This window comes from Stenella coeruleoalba, assembly GCF_951394435.1.
Source record: "Stenella coeruleoalba genome assembly, chromosome: 18".
Classification (NCBI taxonomy): Eukaryota; Metazoa; Chordata; class Mammalia; order Artiodactyla; family Delphinidae; genus Stenella; species Stenella coeruleoalba.
In genome coordinates, this window is record NC_137164.1 from 14,539,939 (window position 1) to 14,557,315 (window position 17,377).

The following is a 17,377-nucleotide window of genomic DNA, read 5'->3' on the forward strand; positions in this document are numbered from 1 at the left end:
GTCAAAAATAACATGTCATTCCTGCTTAAAATCCCTCAGTGGCTTCCAAGCATTACTCTTGGCACATAATAAGCCTAACTGGTTTCGTTTTTTATTGACTCTTTTCATATGCTTAATTTTCTTGTTTTTTCATCTATTTATTTATTGTTTTTGGCTGAGTTGGGTTTTCGTTGCTGCGCGTGGGCTTTCTCTAGTTGTGGCGAGCAGGGGCTACTGTTTGTTGCGGTGCATGGGCTTCTCGTTGCAGCGGCTTCTCTTGTTGCAGAGCACGGGCTCTAGGAGCGCGGGCTTCAGTAGTTGTGGTACGTGGGCTTCAGTAGTTGCAGTGCGCGGGCTTCAGTAGTTGTGGGGTGCAGGCTCAGTAGTTGTGGTACACGGGCTTAGTTGCTCCCTGGCATGTGGGATCTTCCCGGACCAGGGATCGAACCTGTGTCCCCTGCATTGGCAGGGGGATTCTTAACCACTGTGCCACCAGAGAAGTCCCAGCATAACTGTTTTTTAAAAAAATAAATGAATGAGCACATCCATATTAGAAAAAAAAAAGTAAAGCTACTCCTACTCACATATTTCTGACCTACAAAAAAGAAAGACATTGAGAAGGCAGGTTATTAAACACTTTCAGAATATTAAGTAGACCACGAATTGACCATCTCTTGTTCTTCCAGCTCCACCCATCTTGCCCCAAATATAATGTCTATACTATATCTCTATCTATAGCTACATCTAAATCCATACTCTTGTCCGTATTGTATCTTATGTCATTAATGAAAACATACGGACAGATGTTCTTATTTTGTAGCTTTCATTACTTTGAGTGCTCATAGAACGTTTTACCATGTTCAAATCAGTAACCAATGAAGATGAGGGAATGAAATATAATTTGTTAGACATTGATATCTATATGGTTATCCGTATCTATAGAGATGTACAGATACAGGTATTCCTTTTTCCTTCCTTGTGTCCCAGCCTGTTTCAGCTTTGCTGCTGAGAAGCCCCCGGAAGTGTGGCTGCAACTGACCCCTGGGACTCTCTCTGGCCACCATAGTGAACCCAGTGGCAATCTTGCAGGCCAGCATCATTAGCTACCCACCCAAGGCACAGAAACTCCTTAGAAAATCCTTTTCACTCTTGACAAAGCCTAGCTCCCAAGACTTGATGCAAAATCATATTCTGGTAATTAAAAAAAATAAATGAACAAATGACTTTTTCTTTCTCTTTGCATTCCCCTCTCAACAGCCCTGTAGATAATATTTCAGGCTGACTTGAGAGAAAGGCTTAGAAATGTGAAAAAGGAAATAAAAGGAAATAATTTTTTCTTTTAAATGATGCTGATACAAATCTGAACCATGAACTGGATCAGGCTCTGTGCTTGTCTATGGAGTTAAAAAGATGAAAAAGATATGACCCCAGCATACAGAATGCTCTTTCTGGTGGAGATTTATGTAAATGGATAATTATAACATGGAATGAAAATGCACAGATAGACTCAACACTCAGACATTCCCGGGCTCCCGAAATCCTCCTTCCTCTGCTTTATTTTGTGATGTCCTGAACACTGGCTGGGCAGTGAAAAATCCAAAGTTAAGACTTCTTATTTGGGCTCAGTTATTTGGCACATAGTTTATTAGGGACAGTCAAGAGAACACATCCAAACATTTCCAAACATACACTCTGGGAAGCAGTGGCCTCGTGGCACCCAAGGTGAAGAGCTGATAGGGGTGGCAAGAAATGATTCTTTTTCTAATGGAAGAGTTTCAAAAAGATACTAAAAATCTGTTGCTATGTAACATTTAGAAAAAAATAAGTTGTGCATGAATCCGAATCTACACCTCCTAGAATGAACAATAGGTACAGATTTAGTAGCTTTCGTAGCAAAATTGATCTGGAAAGTTGGTGAAAATGGATACCAAAACATCAGATGGGAAAGCACATCGCAAAATAGCTTTATAATCTTAAGCACGAAAGGATGATACCGTCTCCATTAAATATGATGGATCAAAACTATTTTCTAATCTCTTATGTAATTTTTACCAAACATTATGTTGCTGCAATAATAATGATTCAAATAAAAATGGAAATATCCAATCAATTAGATAATCTTGGCTGACTGAGTACTGAATCAGCATCTCACACAAACAGAGTATCTTCCCCTGCAAATAAGTAACTCCTGGGGTGTGTGTGCTCTGGGGTTTGTGAAGCCAGGATTGTTTGTGTGAATCAAGTAACTCCTTCTAACTGCATTGTTTTTTAGACGCTCTGCTATCCAAAAATCGTGTTTGACCTTGTGGGGATTTTTTTGTAAATGGTCCACAGGAATTAAATATATTAATAAGTTCACTTGGTTCTAAATATTATTAGCATAATCGTGTAAAGCCTAAATCCTTCCAGTTACGATGTACACAGCTACTTGGTCCAAGCTTTAAGCAAAAGGAAAGGAGCTCTTCAGCAATGCACAGTGGGAATGAGGGCTTGTTTTATAAGTTCATTGCCAATCATTTTATAAGGTTAATGATGCTGCTTTGATAATGGATCCCCAGTATCAATCCTTCTAAGTATGACTTTATCATGTGTGGAGAGACTTGTCAGTCATAAAAATCAGGAATTTTTTAAATCAAACATGTATACATTATTTCAAAATATGAACTTACTGAAGAGTTGGATTAGATGTCCTGGAATTGATGTCTAAGCCTATTCCAAGTGTTACATGCTGAGAGTGTGTTTATCTCTGGGTTCTGACCATCAATTAATCATTCCCATAAAATGTGAACTGAAAGGTAAATCCTCCTTAAAAGTTGAAGGCTGAAATGCAGATATCTGGCACCAGATATTTCCCCACACTCCATTTAATAATCCTCCTGCTTCATGGTTACTAAATTGCCCATCAATCAGCGAAGAAGGACTTGTAAACTGGGCAGGTGGATGAACCTGGACCAGGTGTATTTAGGCACAATTTACTGTCTGTCTGCTTCTCTTGTTTGGAGGGGACTGAGTGGGCGTGCAGTGGGGGCCATGCCATGGGGAGGAAGGGCAGCAGGTTTCTGGAAGTGCCTGGGGCTGGAGAAAAACATGAAACTGGGTCGCACCAGCAAGTTGTATTCTTGTGACAGCAAGTTTTTGATACTAGTAACTATTCGACCTCTGAAATCTCTAAATCTTAGGTAAGATCTGAGTGATCAACAAGTTTGGGGTCCCCAGCAAATTGGGGGAGACTAATTTCCTCTGCTTTAACCCTTCCCTTTTCAGATCCATCATAAGTTCTATGTGCAGGTATATTACTCCCAAGCCCCCATCACTCTCCTCTGTACTTTCTCTCTCCTACACACACACACACACACACACACACACACACACACACACACACACACACACACACACACACAGAGAGATACACACACACACAGCAGAACACGCTCAAGAAACCCAATCTGGGCCATCTTGACTAATTGTGTCTTGTCTACTTTCTGTAGTAATCTTTTTAGGGGAAACATTTGAGCTGTTTTAGAAATGAGACAGGGCTTTTTGGGTTCCGTGTGGCTGCCATCTTCTCCTGCCTTTCATCAAGGAGGCCAAACCCTGAGAACTGCTGTTTTGGCATCAAGAATCACAAGAACTGTGTTGAGACATGGGTGAAACATCAGGAAAACTCTTCACCAGGCTGGGAGGGAGGCGGAGCTGGCCGCTTCTGAGGAGGGACTGACTAGGTGGGGGCAACCCGCCGCAGAGGACCCCTGGGGCACCAGATACCCTGTACCCCAAAGACGCTCCTTAAAGGCAGGACCGTAGAGACAAAGGAATAGAAACCCGGGAACAGTGACCCAGAATGACTGAATCATAAGAATGAAAGTAACCAGGAGCCTGTTTTCTGTTTCCCCTAAAGCCAACCAGCAAAGGTTGCCCTTCGGCTATATCAGCAGAAAGACTGATCTGAAGAAACATGCTCCCTGTCTGGCAAGCCTCCTTTGGCATTTGAGACTCTGGTATCCACAGTCTTGGAACAAAGAAGTTTCATTTTTCAAGAGCTGGCTGGGAATTTTAGAGAAGGAGAACTCCTCTTGAGTTTCACACGTTCGAGAGATTAGAAGAAGGGTGGGGTACAAGTGTGCTGACACAGTCTACTCTTACTCCCTGATTTCTGGGAAAACACCATGTTGTCACTGATTCCTAGGGCTTCAGAGCTATCCAGGTGCGGCTGCTCCAGTGAATGGGCTGTCCCCAAGCTGGTATCTGGGCAACCCTCTCTTTAGTTCAGTACAAACCAAAGCACATGACACAGTCAGTGATGAAGGGCTGACCGCTGTAGCATACCCACATCACCAAAGTTAGGGGCAACAAGAACAGTCTGTTCCTGTGGGGTCCCGGCTTTCGCTTGTAGTTTCTTGTTTGCTTCTGATCTTCTCCTCCTGACTGCCTGCCTTTGATTGCTCTTGCACAGCATGGTAGGAGCACGAGATTTAGGGGAGAAAATGAATTTTGATACTTACCATTTATCACGTACATGGCTTTGACAAGCCACGTAACTTCCGTTTCTTCATGAATGGAGTGGAGCTCAGAGGTTTGTGGGGATTAAATTGGATAGAGGTATTTGTGGTGCTTTCAAACTATTGTGCCGTAGCATTGTTAAGGGATTAGGTCCTGTATTAGTCAGAATACCTGATGTTAGCTGATGTAACAAACAAACTCTAAACCAGGGGTTTAAGAAAGTAAAGGTCTATTTCTTGCTCATGACAGTGCCCAATGCAGGTTGGTGGGATGGGAAGTAGGTGGGTGGACTTTGCTGCTAGCTGTCGTGTAACGACCCAGGCTCCTTCCTTTACGTTGCTCTACCTTCTTCTAATGCCTTGTCCTCAACCAAGGAAAGAGGTAAAATATGGGGAAACGTATCTGCTCTTAACTGCCTTGGCTGGAATGTGACTCACACACCAGGGGGTTGGAAGCAGCATTCTGGCTGTGCCCATGAAGAAGAGGACAGCATACATATTGGTGAACGCTAGAATTCCCTGCTACAGAGCCTGACAGTGTTAATGACTGTATCCCTCCATGGAGAAATTATTTCATGCTTATTACGCTCTGCTTAAAGTCAAATGCCATTAGGAAAGACACACTCTCTTTGACCATCGCCGTCAGAGATCAAGTTGAGCAAGCTGCTTTGAATGTTTGATAAATACATTCAATCTTTCAATGCAAATTTTAGGCAACGGATCATAAAGAAAGAAGTTTATTTTGGAGCTGCTGAATAAAATAGAAAAAAAGAAGAAGAACCCCCTGATTGAAAGATGGCCATCAGTATTTATGTATGTCAATCACATAGCCAGGTCCTTTGCTTCCTCTTACACTTAGGATCGACTAGTATGCTAGTGCACGTCAGTAACGGCCGACGCTAAAATTGCTCAGTGGCTAAGGTTTGCTATTTCCTTTTCATGCTTTATGTCAAACACAGTTGGCAGAGGGCTCTGCTGATCTTCGTCACTCATGGGGCCAGCATCCCTCTCTACACGTGCTCCTATAATCACGCGGGCAGGAAAAGAGGACAGAAGCTCTTAAAGTTTCTCTCTGGAAGAAGCAGACCTCACTTCTGCTCGCATTTCATTAGCCAAAAAGGTCGTGTGACCACGCCAACCTTCAAAGGAAGCAGAACATGACCCAGTAGGAAGGATGCATTGGTACCTGGGTCAATGGTTTTCGCTCACACCCTCTCTGTCTCTTATTCCTTGTTGGGAGGAAAAGCAAGTGAATGAAGACAGGGTGAATGGAGAGACAAACAGAAATATTTTGTCTAGTGATCTGGAGGCATTTCAAACTATGTTGATAGAAAAAAATAATCTGCATCATCAAACAGAACTTACAAATGATGTTGAAGTCGTATTGCCCTTGAATCCAGAGCCAAAGCTGTATACAACCCTAAAGTTTTTGTTTGTTTGTTTTTACGTGGGCCTCTCACTGTTGTGGCCTCTCCCGTTGCGGAGCACAGGCTCCGGACGCGCAGGCTCAGCGGCCATGGCTCACGGGCCCAGCCGCTCCGCGGCATGTGGGATCTTTCAGGACCAGGAAACGAACCCGTGTCCCCTGCATCGGCAGGCGGACTCTCAACCACTGCGCCACCAGGGAAGCCCAACCCTAACGTTATTTTAAACAACAACATGGATGAACCTCAGAAGATGGATGCTAAGCGAAAGAAGCTAGATGCAAAAGACCACATACTGCATGGCCCCATTGATACGAGATTTTAGAAAAGGCAAAACAATGGTGTCAGAAAGGAGATTAGCGGCTGCTGAGGACTGGTGTGTGGGTGGAGAGGACTGACTGCAAAGGGACATGAGGACACTTCTTAAGGTGATGGAAATATTATATATCATGATTGCGCTGGTGGTACCATCACTATATGCATTTGTGAAACTCATCAGATTGTACTCTTAAAACTGACCAGTTGTATTGTGCTTAGATTGAATGTCAGTACAAAGCCAGTGCTTTAGAGACCTTATGGTGCATCATCTGTAAACTTTGTTTTAAACTTAGGTTTGTATTTGAACTGTGTGTTCTTGAAAACTTACACGAAGTGTTTTCTTGAGGATAAACATGTTGTTCTCTTTGTTTCAATTAATATGACTATGGGGAATCGAGTAGTTCCTGACTGCACAAATGAAGAGTCCATGAAACCCTAATTGATCGCTCTGTCCAGTGCTTCCTTCTGAAATAAAATCATCCAAGGGGTTGTTGACATTGTTTTTATTCCTAGGCTGTCCCATTTGAAGTAGTGTAACTACAGCTGTGGACAGAACCAACAGACAAGAGAGCAGTGTCTCAGACGTTGGCAGAAGTCTGCGGGTTGGGCCTCAAGGTAGCCTGTGGCCTGAGGTATGATTTGGCTTCAGAGCTCTTCCTAAATACAGTGCTCCATATCAGAAAACAGAACAAAATAAAAAAGCAAAACCTCTTCCTCGGAGAGTATAAAATACACAGCCCAAGTCCACAGGAAGAGCACAGATCCTCCAAGTTCCTTCTCCCAAACAGGGGCCTTTTCAACTTTTTATCAAGGCTATTGAGCCAGGATGATGAAAATTAGAGGAAGTGTAGGAAAGAAAAACGGAGACAAGAGGGGGTCCAAGGTGGACCGTGTTCTCTAGGCTTGCCTTCTCTCCCAGCGGTAGCAGGCCCTGACTCCCCTTAACCGAGTTCTTCCCCCACGTGAGAACCTGCCTGCAGCTTAGCTCTGAGCAGGAGACCCCAACAGGAGCTGCAGGCAGAAGCCATGGGAGAAAAGGCACCAGCTGTCACTAGCGGGATGACCGTTGATGGTATGATAAGCCCATGCGGTAGAGTGAAGGAAGGATAAAGAGAGAGCAGAGAGGGATCAGAATAGGCTATCAGAGCAGAAGCAGAGGCAGCGGTAGACAGTTGAAGAACGATGGGCACCAGAGTTACTTTTATCCTACACAACGTCCAACTTTTGGTGGGACATGAGTGGGCAGCAGCTGCTGACTGATTTCCTGTGCTTTTCTCAATTCCCTGCACATCTATCTACCACGGTTTGCATCCTTTCTTCTTTACTCCAGCTCTTTTCCATCTGTGTCAGTTCTTCCGGTTTTACAAATCAACTGATATCTTTTTCTTCTCAAGTTCAGACCTCCCAGCTCTGTGGTTGGCCCCTCTTACCTGACACAAGTTAAAGGTCCTAATCTTTATTTTTGTGCCAAATCAGGTGACTGGTGGCCCAAAGACAGCAATCTCCACCTTTGCACTTACTGTTAGTACCTCTCCCTCGTCAATTGATTGCATTTATTTGTGCATCTCTTGAACTCTGCTTGAAGGTGAAGATCACTTCTTACATCTTTTTACCCAAACAGCGCTGTAAATTTGACATAATAGGTGTAAAATACAGAACTGTTGCTTTTATTTAATTTTTCTTGGAGTAACAAAGATCTGGAATTCTCTGACAAATCAGTTTGTCTAGAAACCAGTGGTATCTCTAGGTTTCCCTAGAAAATATCAGTACCACTATACTTAAGCTATTTTATATGGTGATCTTTAATATTTCAACAAATTCCCACCTAACTCTATGCTAGAGACCCCAAGGTCCTTCCAGATACTTCCAAGAAGGTCCAGAATTTAACAAATAAGATTAGTTTTAATTTATTGAAGATTAGAACAAGATGGAATCTTAAAGATGAGCACATTCAACTCTTTAATATCACGAAGGAGAAAACTGCATCCCTGGGATTTCACTGACTTTGCCTAAAACCCTACAGCCAGTTAATGGCAGAAATGAGTCTTAAACCAAGATTTACTAATGTTTATTCTTTTCTGTTTATCATGACAGGAGGTCTCTTCTCTACTTAATTTTTAAAATAAAATAAATGCGTGGAAATTTTAACAGGAGTGGGGAGTCTTACTGCAAAACCAGTGACAACTTGGTACAGTGGTTTTCAGGTAGGGTTTTCTTCAGCATCACTGGTGGGCTTTGTAAAAGAGACTGATTCCCAAGTCCCCCTTCAATCAGCAGGATAAAAACTCTCAAGGTAGACCCAGAAATGTGTAATATAAGAATAGTTATTATTGATTCTGATGAACCTCAGTTAAGAGCCACTGAAAGTAGGAAAAACTGGACTTTGATTTCAATGGCTCTGAAATGGAATCTGAGAGATTCTACTTGCTGTGTGATCTTGAGCCAGTTGCCTAACCTCTCTGAGCTTCACGTTCCTCATCTGTAAAAAAGGAGATGACAATGGTAGCTCTATAGAGTTAATGACATGAAACACTTAGCACAGTTCCTAGCACAAAGGACACCCACAATACACACTGTTTTTACACGGCATCCTGGAAATTCTCATATTCTTCTCTAAGAAGAGATCTCATTTGCCCTAGTAGTTGAAGGCATGGGCTCCAAGATCAGAGAAACCTGAGTTCCAAGCCCACCTCTGCCGTTTAATGTTTATATAGCTTTGGAAAAATTACTCAAATTGTCTATGTCTGAGTGTTTTCTTCTGCATGGGTTAACAATAGCATAGTGGTTGGCGTATGCCCAAAAAAACCCCTATATTATTATTACCATTATTATTACTATTATTACCACTCTCTTCTGACACCTAATATACAGATTTTACCAGCTGAAGGCTCTTCATTTTATTGTGACTAAATGGGACTAGCTATTCAGGTGCTGAATAAGGCATCGTAAGATGGCATAAATCCACCATTAGAAGCTGTTTTACGGTGCACTTATATTTTTATTGACATAATTTACATACAATTGAATGTGTAGGTATTCACTGTACAGATAAATTAGTTCTGAAAAATGCAAACACTCATTTAATTCACTTGTCTGTCGGGTATGGAACTATTGTTTTCACTCCAGAAAGTTCCCACACGCCCCTTCCCAGTCAAGCCCACTTCTCCGCCCGTGAAGGGACAACTACCATCCGGATTTCTCTCATGATGGTTTAGCCTGATGTTTCTGGAATATTTTCCATCATGTTTTCAAAATCTTCCGCTTTGTTGCCTGTATCGATAGTTTACTCCTGAATACACTTTGTTATTGTAGTATCGTTAATTTACAATGTTGTGTTCATTTCTGCTGTACAGCTGAATACACTTTTAATTATTTAATAGGTGAAAGATTACTTCACTCGCTGCACTCATTCTGTAAGTCCTATACCAGAGAAATAACTTACATGATCAACTTTTAAAAAAGAAGTAGTAAGGATTATAGACACAACATTGCTGATGCAGAACTCTTTTAACAGCTGGTGGCAGGAATAAAACTGAAACATGATAACTGTACAATCTGGATTCGGCCATTTTGTCACCTCAGTGGGGAAAAGGTAGACCAGTCCTGGCTTGAGAGCTTTACTCCGGTCTGATGTTTTCGTGGAGAGATCTGAACATTAAAATGGGGCACTGCCCGGGTCACAAAATGCCTTCAAAGTGTTTTCAAAGTTAGGAGGCACCCTGTTTGAAAAATTCCCTAGAGCAGCGGTGTCCAATGTGCATGGTTCCACAGGCACAACCGGAAAGCAGTGTATTAGGTCTTCCACATTTATCTAAAAATAAGAAAGATGTCGAGCTTTACTAACATGTATGATGTGGATTGCCTTGTGTCCATGGTGGGAAGTCAGGTGAGGGAGGAAGAGGAGGTCCACCAGCATCCTCCTGGCGCTCTTAGCGCTTTTCAGTGTATGGCATTTACGCGAGCCCTTGTGGAAAGGACTTAAGGATGATATCATCTAGTTTTTTGTTTTGTTCTGCTTTTGCGGTACGCGGGCCTCTCACTGTTGTGGCCTCTCCCGCTGCGGAGCAACAGGCTCCGGACGCGCAGGCTCAGCGGCCATGGCTCACGGACCCAGCCGCTCCGCGGCATCTGGGATCTTCCCAAACCGGGGCACGAACCCGCGTCCCCTGCATCGGCAGGCGGACTCTCAACCACTGTGCCACCGGGGAAGCCCCATCTAGTTTTAATTAAATCAACCATCACAAAATATGGGCTTAAAATTAATCCTGCAAAGAGCTCACAATGAAAGATGACACGGTAAAGTAAGCACCAGCGAGGATGGCAGCATTGACCTTTCTCTTCCTGGGAAGTTCTTTGTCAACTGCACTGTGAACTTAAGACATTAGTAGTCTCATCACCCCTGAGAAGCATTGGGCAGAAAACATTTGAAATTATCAAGAAGACTATTTGAAACAGGGACTCACTTTCATTATCATTAAAGATAAGCTTTGGCTGAGTTTATGCCGAGCCCGTCTGTTAACTCACCATAACATGAAGCCATCATGGTTAGCGAGACATTTAAAAATATTGCCGATTTTATCTTCATCTTTCAAGTGCTCTATTTTTGGGACATTCTGGTTCTATTTTTGTATATGTTTTAATATATATACTATTCCGTATGTTAAGTAATTTCTGAATAAATATACATGTATTGGAGGTATTCAAATATTTTACCACAAGAATGAACAATCTAGTGTAATGCAACATGAAGCTACTTCTGTGTGTCCTCTCCACTGTGAAGTACTTTTTATCTCTGAATTACAAAGTGAAGAGCGATGAACTTAGGGATACGTGGGATCAAGTTCACTACGTTCTAATGACGTGTGGTTTGGTCTCACGAAGCTGCTTCGCCCCGTAGTTGTGCTTCTGAAATGTGGTTAGATGAAATGTATATTACATTTAAAGAATATAGTGCCTTCCAAAGTAATGCAAAACACCCTTTTTTTGACTATTCTTCCAGAAATTTGCATATTCCCTTACTACCTGGATGTGTTGAACACTTACTACCAGGTTCCTTAATGTCCACAATCATGTAGGTTCACGCAACTAGGTTTTGCTATTTTGAATCTTGAATTTATTCGACCCCCATGAGCTTGCTTATTGTTTTACTGGAATGTTTAATGAGTGGGAAGAGAAAAAAAATAGAAAAGAGAGAAAGAGAAAAACAGAAGCTTCTAAATATCAGAAGTGAAACTGGGATTCTTCTTAGGCAACTAATCGTAGTATCTGCTACCGTAATAATCCTCTGCTTTGTGTAGCGCTTTTCTTCCAAAGAATGTAAAACACTTTATAGACAGCTTGAGATCACGTGATGAAACCACATCCAAACCAGGAAGGCGTTAGCTCCTGGTTAATTTTTATGGATAAATGCCTTTGGGACTTATACCTGAGGTGAGGGTTTAATTACTCATCTAAGAAATGAGAGGGGAATTTTGATGGGAAGAGGAAAAAATAAAAAAGAGAGAAATAGAACAGCAGAAAGAGCGATAGCAAACGTCACTGGTTATTTTCCAGTTAACTTTGTTTTCTTCTGTCACTTACCACCTCTGCGAAATTTAATTGGTTTTCATCAGGTGGTGGCCAGATCCCAGTTTGGTGATTACCTTCCGCCTGCTCAGAGTGTTCCTAGCAGTTTCAATTTTCTCTCTTTCTTAAGTTGCTTGTGCTGCTACTTGGTGGAACTGTGTTTATGTGAGGGACAAAGCACTTGCTGAGAAATATTTTTCGTGTGCCCACATTATAGACTAAACATTCCCAATACGTGTGCTCGAGACCTTCTCATAAACATTCCTCAAATGTCCTTATTCTATAACGTGTAGATGAGCATATCCTTAAAAATACTTTCTAGTTTTGGCCATGAATTGATTTATTTCTACATAACAGATGCTTTTCTGATAAAGCTCCTTGACTCACCATTTTTAGAAGGCAGCCCATGCTGGATTTAACTGCCCCTGTTGATATGCTGTTTCGTAGATCTAGTCTATTTTTTCTTGCGTTGTATGTTTAGTCTACCTGATTAGTTTGCAATCTCTCAAGGACAGTAGCTGTACTCATTGCTTCCTTTGGCGGTATTTACTCAGTGGAAGCATTTTCTTCACTACTGTGATCATAAGCTAGAGTTCCCCACCCACCCCCAATTTTCAGGAGGCATGCGGAGCCTTGTATACAGGGTACATTTAGACGGCAGTGCAGAGCTTATGCTTATGATTTACTCATTCGTTCAACTAATATTTTTGATCTCCTACTACCTGCCAGAAGCTATTTTAAACTCAACAGTAAACAGACAAGAATTTCTGACCTCATGTGGCTGGCGTTTCAGTGAGGGCAAAACAGATGATAAACAAAATAAACGGAAAATATTGAGTAAGTTAGCTAGTTCTAAATACCAAAAGGAATAAAACACCTAAAAAGGTAGCATCTGGATATAGATCAAGAAAATGAGGGAGTAATCCATGGAACAATCTGGAAGGAAAACGGTCCCTGCAGGGGAGAGAAAGTGCACTAAGGCGGGAGCAGGAATAGTTTGTTCAAGGAAGAACAAAGAGGCCGTCAGGCAGTAGCAGAGTGAGCATCTGGGAAAGCAGTGGGAGGAGAACTCAGAAACGTCCTGGGTCCAGCAGTGCAGGGGCTTGTGGGTTACTGAAGAGACCTTACTTTTACTCTGAGGAGAAGGAAAGCTATTTGTTTACTAGGGCTGCTGTACCAAGTCACAAATCACCCACAAACTGGGTGATTTAGGCAACAGAAATTTACTGTCTCACCATCCTGGAGGCTAGAAGTTCAAAATCAAGGTGTTGGCAGGGTCGATTCCTCCTGAGGGAGAATCTGGAGCAAGCCTCTCTCCTTGGCTTGTAGATGGCCGTCTTCATGTTCACATGACATTCTCCCTGTATTTGAGTCTGTGTCCAAATTTCCCTTTTTAATAAGGACACCGGTCGTGTTGGATTACGGTCCACCCTCATGACCTCATTTTAAGTTGGTAAAGACCCTATCTCCAAATAAGGTCATACTCTGAATTACAAGAGTTGAGGATTTCAACATAAGAATTTTGGAGGGACACAGTTCAATCTGTAACAGAAGCTACTGCAGGCTGTGGAGTACAGCAGTACAGGGGCTAACTCTACTTAAAAGAATCGCTTGGGCTTCCCTGGTGGCGCAGTGGTTGAGAGTCCGCCTGCTGATGCGGGGGACACGGGTTCGTGCCCCGGTCTGGGAAGATCCCACATGCCGCGGAGCGGCTAGGCCTGCGAGCCATGGCCGCTGAGCCTGCACGTCCGGAGCCTGTGTTCCGCAACGGGAGAGGCCACAACAGTGAGAGGCCTGCGTACCGCAAAAAAAAAAAAAAAAAAAAAAAATTTCTACCTTAAAGGAAGAGATTAATATAAGGAAGTGAAAGGGTTTATATCAAAGTTGCAACATGTAGGAAACATCCAGTACACTCTTCCTGGATTACAGGAGCCAAGCCCCACCCACGTCAGTCTAATCATCTTCTAGGCTTTAAAGTTATCAGTCAATGTTTTCCAAAGGTGCTTTTCGGAACCTATGTAATTAAAAAGATTTTAAAGTAGCCATACTTTAAAGAAGCCCTGCTCTTCATCATGTCTTTGAAAAGAGAGGCAAGATCTTGGTGGTCTGAGCACTGTAGCTGTACAATAATCGAGCACAGTCCCAGTATGATAAAATAAGCAGGTCAGCCCCTTTAGGGGCCATAAGATGATGTGGCTTTTGTGAAACAAACCTGTATGTTTAACGAGAGGGCCTGCATCAGCCTCTGTTACTGAAGATGTTTACTATTAGTGATTCTTGCTATGGAGGGACTAAATGTTTCCCCGCTTCCCCAGCCCTAGGGAACAATTGCTCCATGTAAGTTACAACCAGTAGATTTGTTGACTGAGCAGAAGAATGGATTTTGGTGTTTTGGGAGAGGCCACCGCAGGTATAGCTCAGTTATAGGAACAGCAGTGATACATCCTGAGGAGGGTGGGATTGAGTGCAGGCAGGAAGCATCTCTCTGAACCACAAGGATGGAGTCCTCCTCTAATGTTGACGTCATAAATGGTCAAGGATGGGCAGGGTCCCCAAAGTCAGCAGACTCATTCAAAATTAAACCATCCTAGGAAAACTATCAACCATTTTGTTTTTAAAAACTGACTCCAGAGAAGGGCATTACAATGGCGGCCAAGGTTGGGCTCCTAAGCAAAAGTAATTTTTCTTGCCTCTAACTTGGATGATTTTCTTTTCCTTTAAGATACCTTTTAAAAGTCATATATCACACCAATAACAGATCAACATCGACTTTTATAGGATGAGAGGCAGATTCATGGATTTTAGTTTTAGACAGACATTTACTTTTCAGATAATTTGAAACTTGAGAATTTAACAAATTAGCTCATTTCATCTAAGAACTAATGGTCTTTCTCTGAGTCATTCACAACTGAGGGATTAAAGAAAACATGTTCTTGGTATATTAGTCACGGAGGAGCCTTGACTTAGCTTGGAGAATGTTTATGGGAATGATAAGTAGTTTTTCAGTTTCAGATTTCTAGTGTGCTAATTTCCTTTTATGAGTAAACCAGTCATGAGTTTGGAAAGATGAGCGTCAACATGAATGCAACTTACTGATTTGGTGGTTATTTGAACAAGAATCTATATAATTCAGCAGATATCAGGAGCCTTACATGAAGTTCTAACAGTTTATGTGAACTTTAGTCATGAAAACATCTATAATATGGGTAATGAAATACCGGGAAAACTATTTGGAGACAATTTTCCATGGATCTCTTGGGTTTCTGCAAGTCTCGCGAGTCGAGACGCTGACTGGCTTTGCTCTGGACTATCTTTTCCAGGATGCTTTTATATCAACGGGCTTGGAAGACAGACACTTCTCTTCCCAGAGCACAGGGCAGGCTTGTTTATAACATTGGAGGATGGAGACAGTGTCTCCTTCCAGAGTAAGGATAGGCGTGCTTATTGCTCAGTATAATAAAGGTAGTACCTCCTTTGGAGCAAAGGGAAGGCATGATTGCTGCCCATTATAAAAAAAAAATCTGGGTTCCTTAAGCTCAGGGCTCCTCCCCTGTAATGCAAACCTCTGTGTGTGCAGGTGTCCCCTGTCCCTCTTTGTGTTTCATGGGAGCATTGAGTCTCAGGGGAACAAGGAAATGCTGATATTCTTACTACCGCTACTGCTGTGAGTCATAAAGTCCTCTGTCTCTGATTTAGGCATCTCATGTCTTCTGCCAGCGTCTGGCAGACTGTGACCGGCTGACTCCTTAGCTTGCAAGTAGGGTAAAATCTCAGACCTGACACAGTTCTTTTTGTTTTTTGTTTTTTTATAAATTTATTTATTTAATTTATTTGGCTGCATTGGGTCTTCATTGCTGTGCGTGGGCCTTCTCTAGTTGCAGCCAGCAGGGGCTACTCTTCACTGCGGTGCGCGGGCTTCTCATTGCAGTGGCTTCTCTTGTTGCAGAGCACAGGCTCTAGGCGCGCAGGCTTCAGTAGTTGTGGCTCACGGGCTCTAGAGTGCAGGCTCAGTAGTTGTGGCTCACGGGCTTAGTTGCTCCGCGGAGTGTGAGATCTCCCCAGACCAGGGCTCCAACCCGTGTCCCCTGCAATGGCAGGCGGATTCTTAACCACTGCACCACCAGGGAAGCCCCCGACACAGTTTTGACAGTCACATTGATATGCATTGGAAAGGTATTGTGTGTGTGCACATGTGTGTGTGTGTGTGAGAGAGAGAGAGAGAGAGAGAGAGAGAGAGAGACCTTCCATGTAAATGAGTTGGTTTAGAATTTCTGATAAACTAGCAAAATAACTAAACATTTTTAAAAGGCTGTCTCCACCACTGTTACATTTTAAAGCTGGTGGTTATCCCCTAGATTGTAGATTCTTAACAGGAAAGAACTATGCCTTCATTTCTGAAGTCACAGCTCCTTGCTCTGTGCCTGACGCATAGTAGGTATTCAGTAAGTATTTGTGGAACCAAAGTTAAATAAAGCACACCACTATAGGGTGCTTTTATATTGCACAGTCTCTTTTAATAAGTTCATTTGATAATTATTAAGCTTTACTCTTGAAAAGGGGTGTTACTAATATTTTGAGTATTAAATCATACAAATGTGCATTTTACTATAATTTTATCAAAACCTAGCTTTTCTTTAAAGGCTGGTTATCAAGCTGCTCTGCATTTTCTAATGTGTTTTGACTCTATCCAGCCTCATGGAACAGAGCAGAGCTGGTGAGTTAAGATATTTTGCTTCTCATCATTGGACAAAATGAGGTTGAAAATCATTTTCACCCTCTGTGATCCTATGGTACTGATCTCCTATCTTTCTCCCATGAATCTAAAGAGTATTAATATTCATTTCAAAGTCATTCTCTTTGTAAGTCACATTTTCTGGGATTCCTTTTCTCTCTTTAGGAAGGCACACCTGTCTCTGCCTGGAGATGGAAAAATGTAAACAAAAAAATAATTCACCAGGAGGGAAAAGCAGTGCAAATCCTAAGCCTATGGTTATTTGTGCATCTGAGGCTGGGATTCTCTCTCACAGTCTATTCCAGACAGTTTATCTGAGCCCAGGTGGGTCAGGCGTTCTTTGGGTCTGGGGCCGGGATGGAGTGCAAAGCTGGAGCTGAAGATTGGGAACTCTCCTTATAAAGTTCCCATTACCATCCTTGGAATAGAGCAAGGATTACTTTACTCTAAACGACTAGTATTAAAAATATTGCTGTGAATGAAAAATTCAGTTTAATGGTTGAAAACATGAGGCTTAGAGTTGGGCAGATCTCCTGTCTGGCCTGGGAATGAAACCTGCGCCCCAGAGCTGAATGGGGGTGAAATGTCATCGTATCTGCCGTGGCCCCAGTGCTGTGACTGCCCTGTGGAGAAGGGTTCAGAAATCTTAATTATAGCAACTGCTATTTCACCTGTTATTTGTATGCCAGGTAGGCAGGCCAGAAAGAAACACATTTGCCTTTCCGTTGGCATGGGGTAGGGGGGAACGGGGCGGAGGGTTGGGTCCGGTGAGGAACTGGGGCAGAAAAAGAAATAGCAGGTGTGAATAGATCTCCTGTTAGAGAAGGTTCTGGCGAAGGTGATGTCTCTGCATCCGAAGG

At 42.5% G+C, this 17,377-nt stretch overlaps 1 protein-coding gene across 11 annotated transcripts in view; it reads left to right on the plus strand.

The window, feature by feature from the left end:
• Positions 1–17,377, plus strand: part of COG6 (component of oligomeric golgi complex 6) — a 280,734-nt gene that overhangs the window by 252,793 nt on the left and 10,564 nt on the right. The window lies entirely within an intron of this gene.